This window comes from Eurosta solidaginis, chromosome 1 (assembly GCF_040869045.1).
Source record: "Eurosta solidaginis isolate ZX-2024a chromosome 1, ASM4086904v1, whole genome shotgun sequence".
In the NCBI taxonomy this organism is placed as follows: Eukaryota; Metazoa; Arthropoda; class Insecta; order Diptera; family Tephritidae; genus Eurosta; species Eurosta solidaginis.
The window spans coordinates 65060393-65088366 of NC_090319.1; the positions used below are offsets into that span (position 1 = coordinate 65060393).

Genomic DNA, 27974 nt, shown 5'->3' on the forward strand with positions numbered 1-27974 from the left:
TTAAAAATAAAATCATTCGAAATGTATATTTTAAAGTAAAAATCAAAATTTTTCAATTTCTTAGTTTTTGAGTGCTTTGTTCATAAAACTTTTTCGCGCAACTACACACATGTTAAGGATGTATAACTCAGTCTGTATAAGAGTTGTATATGTGTGTGTTTTTATTGTTGCCTTAATGAATGTACCATGTAAGTTTAACAGGTAATACGCCCGCGTACAGCTAACAATTAAGTTTAAAATGTTATTTATTGCAAATAATAATTTCCACTTTTGTGTATATTTTTTGTTGTTTTGATTTGTATGCATCATAATTTCATTCTTTCAATTAAAATTAAATGGTATATTTATCATAATTTGCTTTTTTTGCTTATTAAAAGTATAGAATTAAAAGTATTTTTTTATGATTAAATAAAAAAGCTGCTTACACTTTGTCATTTCACCTTTTTGCTGTGTTCCTTCTTAAATATTTTTACATTTTCAATGAACTGCGCGAAATATATCAATGAAAGCATTTACAATTTACTTGTTGTTTTTCTACAAATATAAATTTTGAAAAATTTTGGCGAATTACTTTTGGTTTTCTTCAACTTGTTTCTAACTTCTTCTATCACACTCAGTTTCAAATGAATTTCGAGCGAATCTCGAATTTTTAAAATTTTTTAAAAAGTGTTGATCATTTGCACTTAAATTGTATGTATGGATGTGTGAATTTAATACTTAAACAATAGTAATAAAATTATTAACAAAGAATAAATTATAACAAAAAAATACTTTGCATACAAAAATTGTTTGTATGCCTAAAAATTTAAATAAAAGATCACTAAATTGTTTTTGTCGCTTGAGGAGCGCATGTGTTATATTGCAAGTATGCCTGATTACGTTGAATACATTTTTTCCAATTCCATGTTTACAATTTTTCGAGTTCGAATTTTTTTTCGAACACATGTTGCAGTTTTTTTGCTGACAAATTTGTTTGCGCTTAAATTTAAGTTGTTTCTGGCTTGAACTTAAGCGTCAAGGTTCTATGACCTGGAAATTGTTTTTCGAACTTCATAGTTTTTTAAACTTAAATTTTTTAAGGCTGCACACTGGACCATTTTACGCACTCGAATTTCAAAGTTTTTCGAACCCAACAATTTTTTCAAACTTGAATTTCAAAGTTAGTCGTGCTGAATAACTTGGCCCGAGTTCAAACTTTAAACTTTCTATAATTTTTCGAAATCACACCCCGAAGTTTCTACAGCTAAAACATTTTTGACGCACTCAATATTACACAGTTTTCGACATCGTATTCGAAGCGTTTGTCCGATAAAAAAAAAAATGATAGAAATCTACTTCGCATCTACTAAGAAGTATACACAGAGCTCGAATAAGCTTTTCTAACTTAGATTTGAAATAAATACTGTCAAAAAAGTTGACGCAACAGAACATGCTACTCGCAACATATCCACAGTCCCCCAGCTCAAAATCTAGAAACTCTAATCGTCTATTTTTAGAGCAAGTAGCTATTAGCTCAATGCATCACTTATGAAACTAGGGTAAGTAAAATTACCTCGTAGTTCGAAAATGCCTCTGGCACTGTATAACAAATCAAACAAAGCCATTTTGAAAGATAACAGTATTGATTTCGAATACAAAAGGTTTGAACATTCCTCAGCTAAGAATGATGAATACAACTTGACAGTATACTCACATACGGAATATTACATATGAGAAGCGAAGCATGCAGCGTATTCAGTACGGCCAACGCTTCGCATTGAATATTGAGTAAATGGTATTTCACATTATAAATTTTCACTCTTTACATTTGTTTCAAATAATTAATATTCATATATTCAAATATGATGAAATGCCTGAATATTTACTATTTATTAGGAAATGGCTATTTTACGAAATAACAGCCAGAGAGCAAAAATTTAAAAGGAATTTAAATGTCAAGTTTTATTAATTTATTTGCAATTGTCTGTAAGTTTAAAATATATTTCGCTTTAGTTGGTTCATTGCATAACATTTAAAAAAAATAAAAAAATTTTAATTTTGAATTTCTTCGAAAATCTGTTTTCGAAAATTTCTAATTTTTTCGAAGTTTTATGTTTTTTCGAAATTATCAGCAGGCATGCAGCTATTGCTGCATTTAGTAGTTGTTATTTTAATTTAAGAAAATCTGTTTTCAAATTTTTCGAAATTTTAAGATATTTTTAAATTATCAAAATACATTCGGCTATTGCTGCTTTTAATAGTTGTTACTATAATTTGAGTTCTAAAGATAAATTGTATCTCGAAAATGCCAAGCGTTTAATACAAATCGTTGAATTAAACTTTCGGAAGTGGGGTGGTTAAACGTTTTTCAAAGAGTCTAAACAAACATATATATACATAAACATATTTTCGAAATTAAACGTTTTTCATTTATTTTCTCGACAACGGTGAAACTTTTTTTAATCATTTTTTAAAAAGTTACAGCAGCGGAAAATGAAAATCAGTCACTTTCGAAGATATGTTTAAATTATAGCTCTAAAACCAATTCTAATTGCGAACGGCTGAAATAACTCAAATTTTGAAAAACTGAAAATTGTTTTTTTTTTTTTTTTGTTGTTTCATCATTGTGAACTATAACCATAAGCTTTCCTGAAAACACGGATCTACGAAAAATACTGCGCCACTTAAGAAATGTTTACTAAAATGCGCAGTTAAGAAAGGAAATTTCAAGAATTGTTTCGCTTATATTTCTTGTTCTTAATAACCAGTAAACGCAATTCTTGCCTGAAACTTAAACTTTAGGCTTTCATTATTATGCATTTTGCTTTAATTTTAGTCTTTTACAGACGTCAAAATAGAAATTTAAAATAAGAACTAAAAAAATTTGAATGCGTCCTAATAGCTTTTTTTTTATTTAATACTAAATTTAAAAACCTCCAGCTTTTTGAAAATGTGTGAAAATAAGTGTTTTATGCTTTTCATTTTGCAATCGTTAGTAATATTTTTGTACTTTTTTTTAAATTTAATTTAAAATATTATTTTGTTTGTGACCACTAAAATTTTCGTTTTAAAATTTTTAAGAAAGAAAACTGTCAGAATAAAACGGTAAATCTTTAAGTTTTTGAAAAATGATTTGCGTCTTTAATTTGTTTTCAATTATTGTTGTACACAAAGATAACATTACAGTTTTACAGTTTACAGTTTTGACTTGATTGATATTGCAGTATTAATATTGTGTTGTTTTGGTTTTTTAAGTGTATAAACTACATATTGAATACATATATTTTTTGAAATTTTTTAGGTATAGTTTTCTTATTTTAGCTATATAAATCTTTTGCTTGCATATATTCTTAATATCTCATATTGTTTTACCAAAAAATAATTGAACAAAATATTATTTATTAAAAAATCAAAATACAAACATTTTGCGAACATAAAACAGAATTTGAATATTGATAGTTGGTTTTTTGTTTTCTTTTTTTTGCTGTTTTTATTATAAGTAATTAAAGTAAATCGATTTCCATTTTGTTTTTGTTTTTTTTTTTGTTTTTGTTTGCAAAACTTTAGTTTTCTTTAGAAATTTTTTGAATATTTTTATATTTTTTGTTTATTATAAGTTTTTTTTATTATATTTTTTTTTTGTTTGTTTGCTTGAGCGAACCTTTTCCCATCTGCTTTTCCCATCTCTGAAGCGTATACATGCTCAACTCAATCGCTTAACTATAAGATTTGATTTTCCTTAGCGCCTGCTGCCCGCATTCTGCTTTGCCGCGCTTTTTTCCAAATTATTTACTATAATTTCATATTTTGGTGAGCATATACCGCTCTTTCATTTCAATTGTGTTCTGATTTGTTAAGAGATACAAGCTCAAAATTATTTGTAAAAAATCTGAAACTGTATCTGAACGACAAGCCAGCACACAATTATACAACGAAAAAATGCGCTGGAACGGCATCAATCTTTTGTATGATGGTCCGCCACATTTATTTTTTTTGTTTTTTAATTTTTTCTTTTTAAAACTTTTTTTCGTTCGCATAATTTTATAAGATTTGAAATAGAATTAAACATCTTTCCCTTCAAATTTGCGCCCGCTCTTAATCCCTTTCGAATTGTTTTTTTTTCTTCTTTTTCTTTTTCTTACGCTTAACTTACGTACATACAAGCATACATATACAGTATTTTTAAAGATAAAGAAAAATCAAACAAATTCTAAATCTTTCGTTATTATGATGCATAGCAAAATATACACACATCGCAGTGGAGAGTTGGGTGTTATTGTTTAGATGACAAAAAAAATTAAATGTATGCTGTTCCAGTTGCTTACGTTGACGGTTTCGCTTTTTCATTTTTTTTTTTTTGTTTTTTTTTTTTTAACGAGAACGAAAGTTTTGTTGTTGTGTCATGCAGGATATGTCATTGTCGTTGACGTTTCACAACTTCAATTTTCTTTTACGTTTCATAATACAAAATTTGTTTCTACTTCTACACAATAACTTTTTATCTCTTTATAGCAAATTTTTTTGCTTTTCTCATTTTTCTTGCCTACTCCTCTATACTTTGACCGTCTTAACTGGCAAATAATTATCATCCTGCAGTTATTTGTTGAGTTTGTACGCAAAAATCTGATGTATTGACTGCACACTGCTGTTTTGCGTATGTTCTGTATTAACACTGTTCGAAAATTGGAATAATTGGAGATGTCGGCCAATCTTCCTCCTCCTCAGAGCTGATACTTTCGGTTCTGTAAAAGAAAAAGTAAGCAGTTTTAGATAATGTAAAGATAATTAAAATTTGAAATACAAAAATTTTTAAATATTTCAATGCAATATAAGAAAAATTATAGTTTCTGCTGATTTCGAAAAGATCTCATACACTATTTTTATTCATTACAGAATTCTTTTTTTTTTCAAAGGAAAACAAATTTTGCACATTATATGGGAGAACCCAGCTATTGACTTGACGTTAGGAAAAACTCAGCGAGTGCACATAAACCAAATCTGTGGAGCAAAATCAGAGACTTTTAAGAAAAGGGAAAAAGAGAAAAAGGGAATTTATATAGCCAAGGAAGACGAAAATTACAAGAAAAAGGAGAGGTAAAAGAAGCTGGAGGAGAAAGAGTAAAAAAAGATATTTCTGACGATGACGATGGTAATGATGATGCTCATTATGGTGGTGATAATTAAAAGGAAATGAAGAAAAAGTTCATTTATTGCAACAGTCACGGTTACGTACCGGGTGCGGTTACAATTAAAGTTGCGGTTTTGGTTAGTGCTCTGTTACATTAGTCAATAATATGACACTTAGCCAAAATTCAAACTCAACTCTTTTTTTTTTCGAGATTTGATTGCATGGAGGAGGACCTTCTTATATTTGAAAGTCCCAGTTCCAGGTTATTGTCCAATACATAAAATGATTAATTTCTGGATTAACTTTCCAAAGTATGTAAGTAATTTAGGCTCCACTAGTACACAATGGTAATACCAACTGGCCAGAACCATGTGTAGCAGCTTGCTATTTGTATTTAACTATGTGCTTTGTAAACTGGTTTTTTCATGGCACCACGCCAGGTTATATTCAAATTGTCTTAAGTTGTTAATTATCCATTTAATTATTGTAATTATTTTTCATATTCACTCTAGTCATGTGTACATGACAAAATTATTAATTATTAAAATTCAATATATGGCTTGTTGCCATGTTATTTCAGTATCCCGTTATGGGTAAAGTCCCGTTCGTATATAATTTTTATGGCGTCACGCTAGGTTCTCCATTAATTTATGTATGTATGTATAATATTAGGTTAGGTTTTTTCTTGGCACCACGCCATTTTTCCAATGTCACTGATTCGGGTACAAGTCCCGTTCGTATATAAAAACCTTTTGATTTGTATGGCATCACGCCAGGTTTTCCGTTAGTTTATATATGTATGTAAATTTTTTAGGTTAGTTTTTTAATTGGCACCACGCCATTTTTCCAATGTCACTGATTCCTATTAGGAGTGCATAAAACCGCCCTAACTCCAGGTCAGGGAGGCACTGCATCTCCTAACTTCGCCAAAACGCCCGAGGGACGCACCGAAGCCAACCTTGTGGACTCTTTAATTTTTCACTCAACGCAAAAAGCCCAAAAATTTACGTTGAGTAGAAGATGACCCGAACGACCGCTCGCTCGAAAAGACAAGACCGGAATGAAACTCAACTCCAAAGAATTTCGCGCTAAAACATTAGTTCGCCTTGAAATTTAAAGATTTTCCGAGCTGTACAATTTTTGGAACTCAACTTTAAAGTTTTTCGAACTTGAATGTTTTTGAGCTCAAACGTTAGAGTTTTTCAAGCTGCCACATATTTACGAACTCAAAATGCAAAGCTTTTCGAACTGCAACACTTTTCGCACTCCTATTTTAAATTTTTCGAACATAAAAATTGTATCTAACTCGAATTGCAAAGTTATTCGTGGTGGAATATTATTTATATTAATTTTTGTTCATCAAAAAAAAAAAAAAAAAAAAAAAAACAGCGATTTGAACAAGTATTCGAATAGTTTGTCCAAAAAACAATGCATTGATAAATTTATTGCCGAGTGTTTGCGTATCGACTTAGAATGCTGAATTATCATTTTTAGCTCAGATTTCAAAGCTCTCTGCTCATCTTACTGCGGTGTGAACGGCAAAATATCAACCTCAAATCAACTTGTGTAAAAATGTGATTACATAAAGGGTGTTAAGTTATGGTTATTCGTTGCTAGGATTGTGGGTACTATGTCGTATACGCTAGCGAGTTTGGTTACGGTTACGGCGCTATTATCAGTCTTATGGTTGCGGTTATGGTGACAGCTTCGCCGACTCTTACGGTTACGGTTACGGTAGCAAATGTAGTAGCGCTTACAGTTACGTTTATGTCAATCATAGCGGTCACGGCGACGCTTATTGTACCATTAACTGTTATAGGGGAGCTGATAATTATGGTCGCAGTTAATGCCCCGATTACGTCCATGTTAATGGTTACAGTCACGGTAACTATTATAGCTACAAATGCAGTGACGAACATGATTACAATTACAAAAAAGTTTATAGTTACGACCACGATTACTATTCTGGTTACATCTACGATCACGGTTACAATTACGGGTAAAGTCAAGGTTACCAGTTTAATTAAAATACCGACAGCAAATTAGAGCACATTTTTTATAGAGTGGTGACGGAGTTGTTAAGGAACTCATTCTATATGGAAAAATTATTGAAAGCCCAGTGGCAGCAATAGTTTTGTCGTCATTCCGGAATAATAAATAAAAGTAAAAATTTGTCAGTCGTTATTTCGAAGAATTTTTTATTATTCCATTTTTTGTTCAATGGATTGCATTCGTTGCATTGCAATACTGAAATAAGTGCATTGAACAGTCTTTTGCACGTCTGTGTTACAAAAACGATCTGGTGATACGAAGGGATTGAAATAGAAGACTTGAGTAAGAGTGACGCTTTTTCGTGTGAGACTGCCGATTATTTCTACACCATTTCCAGATGGATTTTAGAAAGGGTTAATTGGAAATAAGAATAATCAATTGGATTTTCGAAAGCATTGGTTGGATTTTCGAAAGCATTGGTTGGATTTTAGAATTGTTCACTCGACTTTCGAAAGCATCAATTGGCATTTAGAACTGTCAATCGGATTTTAGAGAACGTCATTTGGGTTTTAGAAAACATTCAAAAGTTCAAATTTACTCTTTCTGAAATCTAATTGACCTTTTCTAAAACGGCCATAACCGTCTAAACGGTTAAGCGCCAATTTAGTAAGTAATTTGAATACATATGAAGGAGTGCAGTTAAATGAACCCGTTTCGTTTTTTCAAAAACTCCATTTACGTTTTCTAAAATCCCACTAACAGTTCTTAAATCCAAATGACACTTTCAAAACTCCAACTGACAATTCTAAAATCCAATTGACGCTTTCCAGAATGCAATTGACAATTCTAAAATCTAACTGACGCTTTCGAAAATCCAACTGACTAATATAAAATCTAATTAAATTTTTCTAAAATACAGTTGACACTTTCTAAAATCCAACTTGAAGTGAAGTAAATTCTATTCAGTTATACACCAATAATATTGTAACATGAAAGTCCCTTTTTCGAAAGATCTAAAATTGGCCCTTTTCAATTAATCAATTTTGCTGCGACATATCCCTCCCTCAAATCGGATATTTCCTACGGTCTGTCATCACTGTTGAGAAAATCGATAGGTCTATCTATCCCTCAGTTTTCATATGGGGAGCGATTTTTTTATATGGATTTTAGTTACCTCTTGAGATGGACTTTTCTTATTGTGGCTATGCTCGGAACGCCCTGACGCGCTTTGGTCTGGGCCTGCTTATCAAGCTGCCTAAGTGCTCATATTTTAAGCTCACTTTACATTATTGGCAAGCACGAAAAAACCTCGAACTCTTGTATAATAGCAAAGCAAAATTTTCCTTTTATATAAAACACATATTTTGTTTGAGTTTAAAAAACAATGAACGCAAATTGTCAGTTGTTTTTTGATTACTTAAGAATTTACTTAGCGATCAAGAAATAAGATTGCTTTGTGGCCATATTCAGGTTATAAATTTTTTTTAATAATAAAAACAATGATAAATGATAAGAAGAAAGTTAATTAGAAGTGAAAATAAGCAAGTTGTATACACATACATACAATTTGGTTTGCTCGTGCCTCGTTTCAATGCAATGAACTTGAAAGCGATAAAAAATTTTGTGTTTTTTATTATTTTGAAATTTCAGACAATCTTCAGCAGCTTATAACTACATATATATAAATATACATATGTGCGTTCAATGATGTTCTAAGAATGTTTTATTCTTAACGGAAAAACGTTAAAAATATTTAAGTGGCTATACGTTCTGAAATAAAAAAACAATAAAAAAATTAAAAACAAAATTTTCAACATTAAAAAAAATTTAAAAGCAAATCAAATTTTGGCATTCATTGATAAAAAAAAAAATATACAAAAAAACGAGTCATGGCTGGGTTAATATCGGCTGATGATTAAAATAACCCCCTATCTGGACTGTCGTTTCAAAAACGCCCCCCACCTCAGAAAACTTTCAAAATTCCATTGAAGTACGCCCTATCTAATGATTTGTTTCAAAAACGCAGTTAGTTGGGGCGTTTATGAAAAAAATTCTAAAGTAGGCCGTTTTTGAAGCAAGTTCTGAAATAGTTTTTGTAAAATATTTTGAGATATGGCGTTTTCGCACTGACAGCCGAGATATGGTGGTGTTCCACTCTGGCGCCTGTATGATTGCAATTGTATAACAAAAAAGTCCCAGTAAGTGAATATAAACCAAATTAGAAAATTAGGTGAATTAGGATACCAAGGAAGAGATTAGCGTAAAGGGGGAGAAGAAAAGGAAGTAAATGGATGTAGGGTTATTTACTTGTTATAAATATACTTGTTATATTTTAAAATTTATTATTATTAGATTGTTTATTTTTATTTATTCATAATGCTAAACATATATATATATATATATATATATATATATATAATTTTTGATTTAAGCATCTATATGATTGATACGATTATCACTAGCTAATAGGATTTCAAGATTTTTTTGTTTCATCAAAACAGTTTTGTATGTGATCAAAACGATTATTGTATATTTTCAACTCCCGTAAAGTATTCAGACACCCAATTCTTGCGGCAGATCGGAAAGTTGATTGCATGACAAATTCAGCAAAGTAAGGCGTGTAAATAGAGACACAAATGCTGGTACTTTAGTTAGTTGATTCTTGGCAAACACCAAATCACTAGCACAGTCCTTGAGAAGTTGAAGCGATTCAGGTAATGTATCTTATCATGGATTGTTGATAGATATTGTATTGTAATAGTACAGATTTTAATTTTATAATTGTTTTATTTTTGTTCACTATTGTATTAAAAATTTAAAGATTCTTGTTCAAATAATTTAGTGATGTTGAAGCGAAAATTTTCCATATAAACTATTTTGTAAATAATAGTATTTATTTTAGTCAAAATTCTTTTAGATGTTTTTACACTATAAAAATGTTTACTTTATTTTAGAATATGTTTCTGTTAATCAAATTTCTATATAAAATAGTCTTTGAGTTTTAAACTAATCACTGCCTTAATGATCTGGCTTTTCTTTAATAACATTTCCGTATCATTGTGTAGGCACATGTATGTGATAATTATAGTCACATTAACATTTATAATTCACTAGTTCTGCATTTAACAACGTTGACTTAAATCCAAATTCGTTGTACAAGTATGCACGTTCAAATAATTTTAGGTCCGTTGGTAGGATCGCCAATATAGTTAAGATAATAACTATTTTTCTAAAATATTATTATTTTATTTGTTGAAAATCAATCTCGCAAAAATTATTTATTTTCACATTTTTAAAAATTCTAAAATATCTAACTTAAAAATTTTCATTTTGAAAGAACATTAAAAGTAAAGTAAAATTAAAATAATTTACAAAAATACAGTATATTTATTTTAAGTAGATAACCCTACATTTAGGTTAGGTTAGGTGAGGTGGTAGCTGCCCTGATAAGGATAGCTCACTTGGACAACACGAAGGTCCGTTGTGATACCACATACACCAAAAATAGCGGTGACTTAGATCTAGCTACTTAGAGAATCGTTGAGTAGCAACGATAAAGCTCCGAATGATACCGATCTCAACTTTGGATAAATCCTCGGGAGATCCAAGTGAGTCGCCGAAGTACTTTCGCTTAGTTCTGGCAAAAGCTGGGCAATCAAGCATAAAGCGATTTGGTGATTCCACTTCATTGTTCTCCATACAGCTGCAGCAGGATGGAGTTTCCAGTATATTGAGACGTACCGCATGCATACCCATCGGACAGTGCCCTATCAAAACCCCAATGACCATTGATAGGTGAGCCTTAGTGAATCCAACTATTTCAGCAGACCTCCTGCCATTCACTTTCTGCCAGAAAGATCTTGCTACCCTGCAAGACGTGGTGTCCACGCAACGTTTGCTGAGCTGACTCGAGGCCCAGCTATGGAGAAGCAATCCACAGTTGGCCAGCGGAATTCCGAAATCCCTACAGCCATCTTCATTCGGTTCAGTTGTACCGATGCGGGCTAAGAGATACGCTTGACAGTTACCCGGGATATCACTATGGCCCGGGACCCAGATAATCTTAATTGTAAAATAACTCGATGCAATCGCAAGCGAGGCCAGGCACTCCCAGATCACCCTCGATCGCACTCAAGGCCTTGATAGCCGCTTGGCTATCAGAGTAGATGTTAAATTCCCTAACCGTAATAGCACTGGATAGCATTCCATCCACCGCATCCTTAATCGCAGCAACTTCCGCTTGGAATACACTGCAGTGATCAGCCAACTTAAACTTGCGGCTTACATTTAGCTCTTGACAGAAGACCCCCCGCAATACCTTTCCGTCCAACTTCGACCCATCCGTGAATAAGTTAACCGGTCCCATGCCCCACATAATTCCTCTTCCCACTCCTCCATCGCGGGAAAGACTAGGGTGAAGGTTGCATAGGAAGCAGTCATCGGTATACAATAGTCCGTCCTGTCCGAGATAAAGTCGAAATTAGTAAGAAGGCTAGAGTGTCCGAAGTAAGAAAGCCCATAACCCATATCACGAAGCCTGACCAACGACCGGGCCGCGGCTGCCTTTCCCGCAATATCTACTGAATGTATGTTCAGCATGACATTCAGTGCCAAGGTAGGTGTTCTTCTCAGAGCGCCACTGATACCAATAAGCGCCGTCCGTTGCACTGACACTAACATTTTGGAGGTGCTCGCCGTGTCTAGTGCTTTCCACCAGACCAGCACCCCATAACCCTACATTTACTCCCGCTCAATATATTTGGTAATAAACCAAATATTTATTTTATTTTTAAAAATTTATTATACCTGTCATGAAAATGAAATGGTATATTAATTTCGTCACGAAACCGAAAAGTGTAAGTCCTTAAAGGAAAATAGATAGACCCACCATTAAGTATACCGAAATAATCAGGTTGAAGAGCTGAGTTGATTTAGCCATGTCCGTCTGTCCGTCTGTCCGTCTGTCTGTTTGTATGCAAACTAGTCCCTCAATTTTTGAGATATCTTGATAAAATTTGGTGAGCAGGTGTATTTGGGTGTCCGATTAGACATTTGTCGGAACCGACCGGATCGGACCACTATAGCATATATCCTCCATACAACCGATTTTTCAGAAAAAGAGGATTTTTGTAATATCTTACCCAATTTAACAGATTGAAGCTTCAAACTTCACCATATACTTTCGTATATTGCACATATTGTTGCCTGAAAAAATTTATGAGATCGGTCGTATATATAGTATATATCCCCCACAACCGATTGTTCAGATAAGGAACTTTTCGTAATTACTGCCCTATTTTAAGAGCTAGAGGCTTCAAATTTCAGCGAATGCTTACGTATATAGCATATATTATTGTCTGAAAAAATCATAAAGATCGGTGGTATATATAGTATATATATGGTGGTATATATAGTATATATATATAGTATATATATATATTTTTTCGCAAATTTTAGCCCCATTTTAACAGCTAGAAGCTTCAAATTTCACCGAATATTTACTTATATAGCATATATTGTTGTCTGAAAAAATCATAGAGATCGGTTGTATATATAGTATATATCTCATACAACCGATTGTTCAGATAAGAAACTTTTCGCAATTTCTACCCCATTTTAACAGCTATAAGCTTCAAATTTCACCGATTGGTTACGTATATAGCATATATTGTTATCTGAAAAAATCAGAGAGATCGGTTGTATATATAGTATATATCTCATACAACCGATTGTTCAGATAAGAAACTTTTCGCAATTTCTACCCCATTTTAACAGCTATAAGCTTCAAATTTCACCAACTGCTTACGTGTATAGGATATATTGATGTCTGAAAAAATCATTGAGATCGGTGGTATACATAGTATATATCTCATACAACCGATTGTTCAGATAAGAAACTTTGCGCAATTTCTGCCCCGTTTTAACAGTTAGAAGCTTCAAATTTCACAAAATGCTTTCGTATATAGCATATATTGTTGTCTGAAAAAATCATAGAGATCGGTGGTATATATATTATATACTTCATATAAACTGTCATATTGACCCCTTTTTTACGGCTAGAAGCTTCAAGATTCATCAAATTTCATCAAATAGTTACGTTTACGTCATATATTTTTGAAATACGTGATTCGTAGCCATAGTTTTTACATGCAGACCACAAAAAACGTGAAGCTTTGCATCCTCACACAGATTACCTACCTATTTTTATACCTTTCATGAAAATGAAATGGTATATTAATTTCGTCACTGTTGGTAGGAATTTGGAAGGGGATTTGTATACTTGCGTGAATGTCCGGTACAATAAAAGAAAAGCACTTCTTAGTTCAACGATTTAATGAGGACTAAAAGATAAAATTCATGTGTACATATAGTTAACTCATCAATATATGTAATATGTCTTATTCATTCTAATTATTAGAAATATGTTCTCAATAGGAAATATTGAACTTAAAACTCCAAGTTATTATTTCAACAGTCACGAAACCGAAAATTGTAAGTCCTTAAAGGAAAATAGATAGACCCACCATTAAGTATACCGAAATAATCAGGTTGAAGAGCTGAGTTGATTTAGCCATGTCCGTCTGTCCGTCTGTCTGTTTGTATGCAAACTAGTCCCTCAATTTTTGAGATATCTTGATAAAATTTGGTGAGCAGGTGTATTTGGGTGTCCGATTAGACATTTGTCGGAACCGACCGGATCGGACCACTATAGCATATATCCTCCATACAACCGATTTTTCAGAAAAAGAGGATTTTTGTAATATCTTACCCAATTTAACAGATTGAAGCTTCAAACTTCACCATATACTTTCGTATATTGCACATATTGTTGCCTGAAAAAATTTATGAGATCGGTCGTATATATAGTATATATCCCCCACAACCGATTGTTCAGATAAGGAACTTTTCGTAATTACTGCCCTATTTTAAGAGCTAGAGGCTTCAAGTTTCAGCGAATGCTTACGTATATAGTATGTATTGTTGTGTCAAAAAATCATAGAGATCGGTGATATATATAATATATATATGATGGTATATATAGTATATATATATAGTATATATATATAGTATATATATATAGTATATATATATTTTTTTACGATTTCGGCCCCATTTTAACAGCTAGAAGCTTCAAATTTCACCAACTGCTTACGTGTATAGCATATATTGATGTCTGAAAAAATCATTGAGATCGGTGGTATACATAGTATATATCTCATACAACCGATTGTTCAGATAAGAAACTTTGCGCAATTTCTGCCCCGTTTTAACAGTTAGAAGCTTCAAATTTCACAAAATGCTTTCGTATATAGCATATATTGTTGTCTGAAAAAATCATAGAGATCGGCGGTATATATATTATATACTTCATATAAAATGTCATTTTGACCCCTTTTTTACGGATAGAATCTTCAAAATTCATCAAATTTCATCAAATAGTTACGTTTACGTCATATATTTTTGAAATACGTGATTCGTAGCCATAGTTTTTACATGCAGACCACAAAAAACCTGAAACTTTGCATCCTCACACGAAGTACCTACCTGTTTTTATACTCAGTTGAGCAGAGCTCACAGAGTATATTAAGTTTGATTGGATAACGGTTGGTTGTACATATATAAAGGAATCGAGATAGATATAGACTTCCATATATCAAAACGGACCGTCCGTCCGTTAACACGATAACTTGAGTAAATTTTGAGGTATCTTGATGAAATTTGGTATGTAGGTTCCTGAGCACTCATCTCAGATCGCTATTTAAAATGAACGATATCGGACTATAACCACGCCCACTTTTTCGATATCGAAAATTTCGAAAAACCGAAAAAGTGCGATAATTCATTACAAAATACAGATAAAGCGACGAAACTTGGTGGATGGGTTGACGTTATGACGCAGAATAGAAAACTAGTAAGATTTTGGACAATGGGCGTGGCACCGCCCACTTTTACAAGAAGGTAATTTAAAAGTTTTGCAAGCTGTAATTTGGCAGTCGTTGAAGATATCATGATGGAATTTGGCAGGAACGTTACTACTATTACTATATATTTGCTAAATAAAAATTAGCAAAATTGGATTAAGAACACGCCCACTTTTTAAAAAAAAATTTTTTTTAATTCAAATTTTAACAAAAAATTTAATATCTTTACTGTATATAAGTAAATTAAGTCAAAATTCAACTCCAGTAATGATATGATGCAACAAAATACAAAAATAAAAGAAAATTTCAAAATGGGCGTGGCTCCGCCCATTTTCATTTAGTTTGTCTAGAATACTTTTATTGCCATAATTCGAACAAAAATTTACCAATCCTTCTCAAATTTGGTAGGAGCATAGATTCTATGACGTTAACTGTTCTCTATGAAAATGGGCGAAATCGGTGGAAGCCACACCCAGTTTTTATACACAGTCCACCGTCTGTCCTTCCGCTCGGCCGTTAACACAATAACTTGAGCAAAATCCGATATATCTTTACTAAACTAAGCCCACTTACTTATATGAACTCCCTTTATCTTGGTATAAAAAATTGCCGAAATCCGACCATAACCACGCCCACTTTATCGATATCGAAAATTACGAAAAATGAAAAAAATGCCATAATTCTATACCAAATACGAAAAAAGGGATGAAACATGGTAACTGGATTGGTTTATTGACGCAAAATATAACTTTGGAAAAAACTTTGTAAAATGGGTGTGACACCTACCATATTAAGTAGAAGAAAATGAAAAAGTTCTACAAGGCGAAATCAACAGCCCTTGGAATCTTGGCAGGATACTGTTAGTGGTATTGCATATATAAATAAATTTGCAGTACCCGACAGATGATTTTCTGGATCACCTGGTCCACATTTTGGTCGATACCGCGAGAACGCCTTCACATATACATCTAAGGGCCACTCGCTTTTAAAACCCTCATTAATACCTTTAATTTGATATCCATATCGTACAAACACATACTAAAGTCACCCCTGTCCCACCCTAATGGCGATATCTCGAAAAGGCGTCCACCTATAGACCTAATGCCCACTCCCTCTTAAAATGCTCAGTAACACCTTTCGTTTGATACCCATATCGTACAAACATTCTAGAGTCACCCCGGGCCCACCCTAATGGCGATATCTCGAAAAGACGTCCACCTATAGACCTAATGCCTACTCCCTCTTAAAATGCTCAGTAACACCTTTCGTTTGATACCCATATCGTACAAACATTCTAGAGTCACACCTGGCCCACCCTAATGGCGATATCGCGAAAAGGCGTCCACCTATAGACCTAATTCGCACTCCCTCTTAAAATGCTGAGTAACACCTTTCGTTTGATACCCATATCGTACAAACATTATAGAGTCACCCTTGGTCCACCTTTATGGCGATATCTCCCTTTTAAAACACTCATTACCACCTTTCATTTGATACCCATATCGTACAAACACATTCTAGAGTCACCCTGGCCCACCCTAATGGCGATGTCTCGAAAAGGCGTCCACCTATAGACCTAATGCCCACTCCCTCTTAAAATGCTCAGTAACACCTTTCGTTTGATACCCATATCGTACAAACATTCTAGAGTCACCCCTGGCCCACCCTAATGGCGATATCTCGAAAGGGCGTCCACCTATAGACCTAATGACCACTCCCTCTTAAAATGCTCAGTAACACCTTTCATTTGATACCCATATCGTACAAACTCATTCTAGAGTCACCCTTGGGCCACCCTAATGGCGATATCTCGAAAAGGCGTCCACCTATAGACCTAATGCCCACTCCCGTTTAAAATGCTCAGTAACACCTTTCGTTTGATACCCATATCGTACAAACATTCTAGAGTCACCCCTGGCCCACCCTAATGGCGATATCTCGAAAGGGCGTCCACCTATAGACCTAGTGCCCACTCCCTCTTAAAATGCTCAGTAATACCTTTCGTTTGATGCCCATATCGTACAAACACATTCTAGAGTCACCCCTGGCCCACCCTAATGACGATATCTCGAAACGGCGTCCATCTATAGACCTCATGCCCACTCCCTCTTAAAATGCTCAGTAACACCTTTCGTTTGATACCCATATCGTACAAACATTCTAGAGTCACCCTTGGTCCACCTTTATGGCGATATCTCGAAAAGGCGTTCACCTATAGAACTAAGGATTACTCCCTTTTAAAATACTTATTGCCATCTTTCATTTGATACCCATATCATACAAACACATTCTAGAGTCACCCCTGGCCCACCCTAAAGGCGTCCACCTATAGACCTAATGCCCACTCCCTCTTAAAATGCTCAGTAACACTTCGTTTGATACCCATATCGTACAAACATTCTAGAGTCACCCCAGGCCCACCCTAATGGCGATATCTCGAAAAGGCGTCCACCTATATTCCTAATTCCCACTCCCTCTTAAAATGCTCAGTAACACCTTTCGTTTGATACCCATATCGTACAAACATTCTAGAGTCACCCTTGGTCCACCTTTATGGCGATATCTCGAAAAGGCGTCCACCTATAGACCTAATGCCCACTCCCTCTTAAAATGCTCAGTAACACCTTTCGTTTGATACCCATATCGTACAAACATTCTAGAGTCACCCCTGGCCCACCCTAATGGCGATATCTCGAGAGGGCGTCCTCCTATAGACCTAGTGCCCACTCCCTCTTAAAATGCTCAGTAACACCTTTCGTTTGATGCCCATATCGTACAAACACATTCTAGAGTCACCCCTGGCCCACCCTAATGACGATATCTCGAAAAGGCGTCCACTTATAGACCTCATGCCCACTCCCTCTTAAAATGCTCAGTAACACCTTTCGATTGATACCCATATCGTACAAACATTCTAGAGTCACCCTTGGTCCACCTTTATGGCGATATCTCGAAAAGGCGTCCACCTATAGAACTAAGGATTACTCCCTTTTAAAATACTCATTACCATCTTTCATTTGATACCCATATCATACAAACACATTCTAGAGTCACCCCTGGCCCACCCTAATGGCGACATTTCGAAAAGGCGTCCACCTATAGACCTAATGCCCACTCCCTCTTAAAATGCTCAGTAACACTTTTCGTTTGATACCCATATTGTACAAACGCATTTTAGAGTCACCCCTGGCCCACCCTAATGGCGATATCTCGAAAAGACGTCCACCTATAGACCTAATGCCCACTCCCTCTTAAAATGCTCAGTAACACCTTTCATTTGATTCCCATATCGTACAAACACATTTTAGAGACACCCCTGGTCCACCTTTATGGCGATATTTCGAAACGGCGTGCACCTATGGAACTAAGGATCACTCCTTTTCAAAATACTCATTAACAGCTTTCATTTGATACCCATATCGTACAAACATATTCTAGAGTCACCCCTGGTCCACCTTTATGGCGATTTCTCGAAAAGGCGTTCACCTATAGAACTAAAGCCCATTCCCTTTTAAAATACTCATTACCACCTTTCATTTGATACCCATATCGTACAAACACATTCTAGAGTCACCCCTGGTCCACCTTAATGGGGACATCTCGAAAAGGCGTCCACCGATAGACCTAAGGCCCACTCCCTCTTAAAATGCTCAGTAACACCTTTCATTTGATACCCATATCGTACAAACAAATTCTAGAGTCAGCCCTGGTCCACCTTTATGGCGATATCCCTAAATGGCGTCCATCCATAGAACTATGGCCTACTCTCTCTTAAAATACTCTTTAATACCTTTCATTTGATACACATGTCATACAACCACATTCCAGGGTTACCCCAGGTTCATTTTCCTTATTTGGTCTCCATAGCTCTCAACTGAGTATGTAATGTTCGGTTGCACCCGAACTTAGTCTTCCTTACTTGTTTATTTTATATTTATCTTAAAAATCGTTAAGGTATGTAGATCTGTTCACTATATATTTCTTATCTTATACATCCGATTATTCGGAGATTACGAACAGGATAAGATTATTGTTCAGCCCCATTCATGAAAGGTATGAAGTCTTCGGCACAGCCGAAGACAGTCCCGTTCTTACTAGTTTTTGTTTATTTTTGAGTTTAAACATTTTAATACTAATTAGATTTTTCTTATTTGAAGTTATTCAAAAATTTTTAAGTTAACACGAAAACTCAATTAAGAATTATTTTAAAAATTAAAGTAAAGAGTACAAAGTAGTTAACACTATAATGGATATGGAAGAATTCTGTCTTTTTCTTCATAACACGAAGAAGATCATAGAGGCAATCATAAAAGCAATGAAGTCATCACCGATCATACTGAATGCAGAACTCAAACATGTTGAGCAATAAGTTTGTTTAACAAGAATGATTTACATGAAAATTTCACTTTGAAAATTTTATGATTCCTGTGAATCAAAAAAAAAAAAAATATATATATATATATATTGTTGCGATGTGTAATTTATGACTTTCGCGGTTTGTTTTCTTTTTTTTGGCACGCTCTCAAAAGTTTGTCTTTACCACTGCCTATCAATGAGCAAAAAATAACAATATTTATCGGTGAGATAATGTTTTGAAAAATAACATTTTGACTAACAACAAACAACTTGTCAACATGTACATCGCACTCATACATCTATGTATTTACGTACATACATATCTACATATTTTTAACTAAATCAGAAACGAACGGATGTTTTTGCACATATGTATGTACATAGCGCACACCTAGATCAATAGAGAGATAACTTAAAAACCTAAAATTTTGAAGTTAAGCATACCTCTCGGTTTCTCGATTCAATACCTACGGAACTAATCAGCCTGAAAAGGCATTGTAAAAAATAAAAATAGCATTGGCGCATACCCTTTTTCGCCTTTTCTGATGTTTTAAATTTTTTGGGTGGATCGCTGTTTGAATGTATGTAGGTGTGCGATATAAACACTTTGGCTGATATACTTAAGCACATCAGTAAATATTTACCAAACAATTTTCTAAACTTGATGTACGTCATAAATACATACGTATGTATTCATGTGAGTATATATATATGAATTTTTTACTGGCCAGATTTATGCATAAGTACATATGTACGTACAAACGTGAACACTAAAATAGCAGCAAAACTAATCAACAAATTTTCTCTTTTTAATAAAAAAACTTTAAAGAATTGTATCACTAAAAAGTGCGAAAAGTTTTTGAGTATATCGAAAAATGAAATCTTAGGAAACTCGAATCTTAGTTAGAAAAAATTTAAACCCTTTGTATGGAAATAAATTTAAAGCACCACCAATTTAGTGACACTTAAAACTTTTACTTTGGTTGATCAAAATGAAGTCGACTGCAAAACTGCATACTCAAAAAGTTTCGTAAATTTCTAACTCAAAATTTTAAAATATTTATGGATATACCGGGTTCGATAGCTATAGGCCGATAAAAACAAAAGCAATTGTTATTTATGGAGATTTTTAAAGAATTTCGAAGAATTTTCGAACTTTATTGGAAACGTATTCGGAATTTGTAAACATAGCTTTTATTATACAATTATTCAATTTAGTTTCTTAAGTTGATTTTAATTAACAAAAACAAAAAAAGAGGTGAAAAGAACTAATACAATCTGCTGATATTTTTTGGTATTCGCAGGTGTGTTTGTTTGTAGTACTTGTGTCTAAATTTTTACCTCTGAAAACTCGAAAGCTACATCAAAAGCAAATACAAAAAACTTTTTCAAATATTTTATTCTTTAAATAATTTTCATAAAATAATGAAAAAGCCCAAAGGAATTTTACAATAAAAACTGTGTTAAACAATTTAGAAAAGAAATTCAAAACGAAAATTCGATGTTTTTTAAATCAGAGAGTTAATGAAGTAATTAGTCAGGTTTTCTACATTAGAGCGTTTATTAATCTCTCGTGCAAACTAAAAAATGTTAGTTACTTAATTGTAAAAATTTATTCAGCTTTGCTTAGCTCGGATAAGGATTTTATTTGGAATGTAACGAACGACAAAAATATTTAATTATTTAATATGCAAAATTTGACTTCTGCAGCATTTGCAGCAAAAGATATAAAAGGTTTTAGATAAATAAGCACATGTTTGGTTAGGCGCAATATTTAGGAATAATAACAAGAGCATAAGCTCTTAGTAGGAAAACAATTTGGGTTTCTTTCAAAAATGTATGTACATATGTGTATGTATATATGTATGGTGTTCGAAAGTAAAAGCGTCATCACTTTTCAAAAACTAGACGACTAACAAAGAAAGCAAAAAAGTCAACAACTTGTTTTTAACACTAAATTTCAGAGTTTTTCATAATTTCTTCGAAAAACCCCGTTCTAGGAATTTTAGTTGAAAAAAAAAACACCTAAAGTATATTGAATTTCTTTTAGAGAAATAACGACTGGGAATTGGCCAAAATAATTTTTTTTCAGTGATCCATCCATAAGCAACAAGTGATTTGGTTTTTTTTTTTTTTTCGATCCACAAAATGGTTGAACCTTTGGTAAAACAGAACAGTTTTCAGCCCTATAACAAGCCTACTTTTTCTAAATTTAATCACAATATATCGGCGTTAAATGGGTTTGATGGTGAATGAGGACAAAACGAAGTACCTGCTGTCATCGAGCAAAGAGTCAGCGCATATCCGCCTTGGCAACCACGCTACTGTTGGCAGCCATAATTTCGAAATAGTAAAAGACTTCGTTTATTTGGGAAACAGCATCAACACCAGCAACATCAGCTCTGAAATACAGCGAAGAATCACTCTTGCCAATAAATGCTACTTTGAACTAGGTAGGCAATTGAAAAGTATAGTTCTCTCTTGGCAAACGAAAATCATACTCTACAAGTCACTTATCGTACCCGTCCTGCTATACGGGGCAGAAGTGTGGACCATGACAACAGCAGATAAAGCGGCTCTGGGAGTTTTCGAGAGAAAAGTTCTTCGAAAGATGGCGAAGTACCGAAGAAGATTTAACGACGAGCTTTATGCACACATCAACATAGTCCAGCAAATTAAAACGCAGCGGCTGTGCTGGCTAGGCCATGTTATGCGTATGAAAGATGGCGCTCCGGCCAAGAAAGTGTTTCTATCGGAACCCGCCTATTGAAGCAGAGGTAGAGGGCGGCCCCCACTTCGTTGGAAGGACCAGGTGGAAAACGATTTAAACTCCTTGGTGTGACCAATTGGCGCCGGTTGGCATAGAGAAGGAGCCACTGGCGCGCCTTTTTGGACGGCCATAACCGTTTAAACGGTTAAGCGCCAATTAAGTAAGTATATCGGCGTGTCATACAAACACTAACACTTTAAAATTTTTTTGCATAGGACATTTTTTCTAAAAAAAATGTTAAATGTTAATTTTCGTATCGTACGTCGATATACATTTTTTGTTTGCATTCAAACTCACCTAGAACGGCATCCATCATCCATAATATTCACTTGACCCTCATCGATGGTGGGTAGATCGGTAGAAAAACGATTAGTTGGACGTAAAACTTTCATAGTACGACTCGATAATTTCCAAACTAAACGTTGCTTATACGGTTGCTTATTTTGACCATTGTAATGAGATAAAATGTCAGCAACAATGGTAAAGCCACAACTGAATACACGATCGGGAATCTAACGAAACAAAGAAACGTATTTAGTAACAATTCCATTGTCCTCCAATCTCACTAAATAACTTACCCGCAAATATTGTTGCAAAAAGAGTATATACTCGAACACGGGTTTCAATTCAGGTCGTTCACGTTTGTATGATGCCTTAATATGGAAATCCATATGTAGGCAAATCAATATTAATGCCAAAGTGGATGGTGTTACAACAGTTGTTTTTACATCACATAGCAAATTTTCCAAACGATTTTCTAAATCTTCCAATTTGATCATACGCAAAAAGAATTCATAGAATTCGTCGCACACCTCCTTGGCTAAATTGCGGAAGAGAGCATAGAAGACGCGCAAAATGTTAACGGCTGTGACTGGTTTGGTACCCATTTGGACACCCAATTTATTGGCAATAACACCAGCCATACGCTCCAAATCACCGGCTGTGCAACCGCACTGAAGGAAGAAAAATAAAAGTTTAGCTTAGTAAAGTAAGTTAATTTGGGCTACAGTTTAATGTACGAATAGTTTTCATATATTATACAAAGTTGATATAACAAAATTTTCGAAAACGAATAAATATCGAAGAAATCTAATCAAATATAAAGAATTTATGTTTTCAATTCAATTCTATATTACTACACAAACTACTTATTCTTTCTATAATTCATATGAAACTCTCTTCGTGCTACTTAATTCGCTTTGACTTACCTGTGAAATAGTTACTAACTCCTCCGCAGGTATTGGTTTTAATCCCAACTGCTTGATAGCCAAATGAAATGAAGCAACACTCATGCAGGCCATATGCTTCGGCTTCACAGCCATATGATCCAGAAAGCGATCGACAAAGCTCATTGCTGAAAATAATACATCGGAGGGCAGCTCATACCACATTTTAAGGCAACGTAAAACATACGCGGAGCCATCACGTCCACCGGCTGTCACTTCACGCTGCAAGGAGTAAAAGGAAAAAAGGAAAAAAATTAGAAAATTGTGGGATAAGTTTTCCTAATCGATATACCCATAAGTTTCTTTGGCTAGATCGATAATGCTTAGTAAGTATTTAGGTCATATAGATCGAGTTCTAAGCTGTTTTAGAAAAGTGAATAGAGTCAACCATCCTCCTTCTACAGGGAGGATCATTTGGGGTATTCTGGGAACATTTCGGCGTAATTTCTAGATTATTGGGATTATCGGAACTATGTAGGAATAATTTCGGGAGAGTCTCTATATAATTTCGGGACATTTTCGAAATTGATTTAGTAATCTTTTCTAGCTTATTTCGAAGCTATATTTGGATCATATTGGATCGTGGATCGTTTCAGGACGATATACGAATATTTTAAAGGCTAGAGATAAATTCGGGACTTTCTTTATTCTGAGACTATTTTAGGATAATTTCTGAATCATTTTGGGTTATTTCGGAAACATTTCTTATTTTAGATTTATTTCTGGATAATTTCAGGCAGTACTGTTCATTTCAAAAGTATTTCGTAATTTTTTTAGGGCCGATTTAGGATATACATATTTTGAAACTACCTCGGGGTTACCGGAACTATGTCGGAATAATTTCGGAACTGTCTCCGTACAATTTCCAAAGTGTTTTCAGAATCGTTTTAGCTTATTTAGGGATTTTTTGGGACTATCTCCGGATAATTTGAGTGCTTTTTGAGGATAACATCACGACTTTCTAACGATCAGTTAGAGACTATTTCACGATAATTTCGAAATGGCTACTTCGGAATCATTTCCGTAGTATTTGGAGGTTATTTGCAGAATTATTTCGGTATAATTGCACGACTGAGTCTGCTTCGTTTCGAATATATTTCAAAACCATGTGGATGATTCCGTAACTAATTCGTGATCATTTTTGAATTTGTTCTGGGAAAATTTCGGAGCCCTTTTATTTTTTTGTTCGGGTTTATTTCAGCAATATTTCGGTGTCCTTTTGAGATTGTTATGAGAAACATTTCAGGACAAATTCAGGAATTTTCTCAGGAATAGCGAAACTGTTTTCAAAACAGTTTCTATGCTATTTCGGGATCTTTACGGTTTCATCTTTGGTTAATTTCGGTACTGTCGCAAGATTTTCGAGATAATTTCAGGACTATTTCGGGATTGTTTTTGAATTCAGTCTCAAGCCATCTGGGTAATGTTTTCAGAATCTCCGTATAATTGTTTTCCGAATCAATACGGTATAGTTCGGGACTAACTCCGAGTCATGTTGGCTTTAGTTTTAAACCTTTTGCAGTTTTACTTTGGGTTTGATTTCGTAGTTAAAAAAAAGCATAACGGATTTGCCGTATTTTTGAAAAGTACTTTTTTTAAACATTCAAAGAGTATCGGAAAAAGGGTGGTTTAGAAATAAAGTGATTATTTCAAACGACCAACCAAATACTTATTCTACCATCGCAATAAACTTACCTTGGATTCTCTCGGCAACAGCAATACAGTATGATATTTATCCTGCAATACATTATACTCATTCAACATGCGATACAATTCGTCCGACGATAAGCAAATCAACTCATCCTCTCTCGACTTGGTTTCAGTGGTGCTGCTGGCATCGGTATTATTATTGTTGTTGTTAATGTTTTTGTTTTTATTCATCTTAGCGTTCATATTCAATGGCTGGTTCATCATGTTAGCAGGTGTTTGTTGTTGTTTTAATTGTTGTTGCTCTAGCTCATATTTTTGATAATCCAAGCCAGCAGCACCCGGTGTTCCATACCGGCCCTCGTCAGACATATTCCACTCATCCACATCTAAATCCTCATCCAAAGCATGCATTGCTGCATTAACGCTTTCATTCGCTTCAACTGCTGCTGCCGCTGACACTGTAGCCGTCAACGCTACCGCACCACCACCGCCATCAACATCACCATTCATCATGCCATGCGATGGTAATCCCGATTCGGTAGCTCAAGCTGACAACTCTTCGTAATGACATTGTTGTTGTTGTTGATGATATTGAGATGAATTATGCAAATGATATTCTGCTTCTTCTTCATCCTCTCGCAAGAGATTAACATTATTAATATTAATGTTATCCATATTATTGTTGTTGATGGAGCGGCGGTGATGATGAATATTAATGTTGGTGATATTGTTAGTGGCGGGCATCAATCCAGTTGTTGGCGAAACCGACGACGACATCGATGACCGCTGCTGCATCAACTGCTGCTGCACGTCAAAACCGTTAACAAACTTGCCGTTGCTGCACTCACTAGCCAAAATCAAATTGTTGTTATTGTTGATGGCGTTGGAGTTGATGTTAGCGTTGTGATTTCCGACAAATTGGCAATACAACTGTTGTTGTTGCAATTGTTGTTGTTGGTATTGGTGGTATTGCTCTTCTTGTTGTAGAGTATTTGACGACTAATTGGCGGCAGCAGAGTAGCGTACAGGGACAGACATTGTGAGGGCTGGCCTAGTAGCTAAAGTTTTTATGATAGAGATCGAAATTTTAAGTTAGAAACAAATTTCTTTTCCTTTTTTACGCTTTACTTTCTACTTTATGTAAAATTACAAGACTCAATAGTTTTTTTTACGTATCCTTCGTTTTTTATTTTAACAGTTTTTTGGTAATAGGCCAATGAAAAAATTTGTTTGATTTTATTTTCAGCCAAATTAGGAGAATTTGTTATGATTTCTTTTTTTAATTTTTAAGCTTACGCTACCTTTTCTACGGCAGGTTTATTCAAAGATATCAGCGAGAATCACCACAAAAGCGATTTCCCGTTTTTTATGAGTGGGTTTTCTCAATATGTAGCTTAAAAATGTACACTCCCAATTTTCTACAACAAAACAAGTTGTAAAAAACTAAAAAAATCTAAATTCTCCAGAATAAAATTAGGAAACTGAATTGTATAACAAAACCACGTTTAATCTGTCGCTCTTTTCTCTCTCTATACTATGCTTCCCCGGATTTCGAGCCTCAGTAGGAATGTGATGATTGTTAAGTTGTACAGTGATTATACACAATTCAGTTATTCTTATACACCGAAAATAAAATTTGAATTTTGCTTGCTGCTTGTGTCGTACACTGCTATGATAGTGATAACTCTGAGAGCAGTACACCACTCTAACGTTCAAAGGACCTTCGTACAATTCCTTTTCCCCGAGATAAGAGGAAAATAGTCAATTTGCAAGCAACAAACAAATCAAAACCCTCAAATATGATATTAGGAAAATAATGTGATTAATATGCGAAAAATATTACAATACAGAGAATTATTTTAAAAAGCTGGAAACAAGTTTTATTTTATTTACATAAAAGTGATCTAAATAACATACAATTTAAGACAAAATTAGTTTCTTGTTTTAAATTTTTTTTATTATTTTAGTGATAGTTCTATTTATGTTCAAAAGTATTTTCATTTCAAGACTTTTATATATATGGAAATTAAAAAAAATTTTTTATTATATCGTTAGCTTAATGTGAAAATGTGCTAAGTCAACTTTTACGAATTTTACAAGAGACGAAAAAAAATGATTAACTTTTGAAATAACCTTCTTTTTTCAAAACTGTGAATGAGGATACCTTAATTACAATGCTGAGTGTAGAAGCTTTGAAAAAGATAAATAAAAATCATGTATGCCAACCTAGCAGCTATTTTATGACTTAGCACAATTTCCGCACTCATAACAAATTATTTCTCCTGACTTAGCACTTTTTACTCAATATGTTTTCCCATCACTCTTCACCTTTAATGATTGAAATAAAACACTAAAACTATATATTTCACAAAAACTACTATTTATTTCTCAAACTGTTTCTAATGGTTCTTATCTACAAACTAAATACTAAATTTCTTAATCGTTGTCAAGAGAATAAAGACTTGAGTGTAATTTTTAACTCCAAACTTTCTTTTTCTAGCACCATTGACTTCGTTGTTTCAAAATTTGTTGGAATGGTTGGGTTCAGTAGACGTAACACCAGTGACTTTAAGGACCCTATGACGTTGAAGGCACTTTATATATCTATGGCAAGAAGTCGTCTTGAATATTGCTCAATAATATGGAATCCTTTCTATGAATCTAACTCCTATAAAATTGAGAGAGTTCAAATTTTTTTTACAAAAATTGCTTTACGTATGCTTGACTGGCCAGACGGCCTCCCATCATATACCAGCAGGTGCAAATTGCTTGGTCTTCAGGCTTTGCATGACAGAAAAACTTGAATCTCACTCATGCTTGCCTATAATGTAATAAACTTTAGCACGAATTGTTCTTATTTATCTCATTTGTTCATTCCATATATTCCAATGCGTGATCTTCGGCATAATAGATTATTTACTTAACTACTATTTAATTAACTAATAAAACCA

The 27974-nt window shown here is 34.0% G+C and overlaps 1 pseudogene; it reads right to left on the bottom strand.

The window, feature by feature from the left end:
- Nucleotides 1-26076, bottom strand: LOC137234168 (cyclin G-like; annotated as a pseudogene).
- Nucleotides 26077-27974: the final 1898 nt, after the last annotated feature.